General features: G+C 36.7%; 1 pseudogene; it reads left to right on the forward strand.

Moving 5' to 3' along the window:
* The first annotated feature begins 274 nt into the window (after window positions 1-274).
* Window positions 275-820, forward strand: part of LOC120414455 (protein farnesyltransferase/geranylgeranyltransferase type-1 subunit alpha-like) — a 13,639-nt pseudogene continuing 13,093 nt past the window's right edge.

Consider the following 820-nt stretch of genomic DNA (forward strand, 5'->3'; position numbering starts at 1 on the left):
GGAGTCGGAGTTCTGGAGAAATTGACTGTGCCAATCCCTTAACCCTCAATTTTAACATTAACTATATTTTTTCAGAAATAATATTTTGCTATGAATGCTATAAATTTATTTAGAATCAACTCGTAAAAACGATGGAAAGCCAAAAAAAAAATTAACAAACAAACAAAACAACAAAAAGTTCAATCAAGGGTTAGTCGGACCCCTTTGGGACCTCAAAAGGTAGCTGCGTTGAGCAATGGGGCCTAGCATTTTTATGGGTTTTGGTCGCGTCGCGATGGTGGGAAACATACCGGGAGGCGGACACTCACAGTTCTTGGGCCGGAGTGTAATGAGACATCATTACTAACCAGGATGACCACCACAAACTTTGTTGCAACATGGGAGAAGTTTGGAATCGCTAGCGAACGCGCGGGAACTTGAATGAACGTGTTTTTTTTTATTCCTGTGAGAAGAAGCGGAATGGTAAGTTGAGTCTGGATGATTTCATTGAGTTGGCCACTGTCACTAAGGGCGTAATATGATGAAATTATCATGGAGCAATTTGTTAAGACCATGTTTTGCTTTTTTTTTATTATTTTATTATGTTTTTTTTTATTTTATTAGTACATTCTCTACGACAAGAGAGGTCATTTGGCATGGTATGTTTTACAAATCTGAAGTTTTTTTGAAAAGGTCCAATAAAACAAATTTTAAGTTTTTGCTTTTTGGGTGTTTTTTAATCCCCTGACTCAAGGCGATTTCAAAAACACCCAAAAAGCAAAAACTGGAAATTTGGTTTATTGGACCTTTTCAACAAAAAAAAACTCCAGAAATCTTCCTG

The sequence above is a fragment of the Culex pipiens genome, chromosome 1 (genome assembly GCF_016801865.2).
Source record: "Culex pipiens pallens isolate TS chromosome 1, TS_CPP_V2, whole genome shotgun sequence".
Lineage (NCBI taxonomy): Eukaryota > Metazoa > Arthropoda > Insecta > Diptera > Culicidae > Culex > Culex pipiens.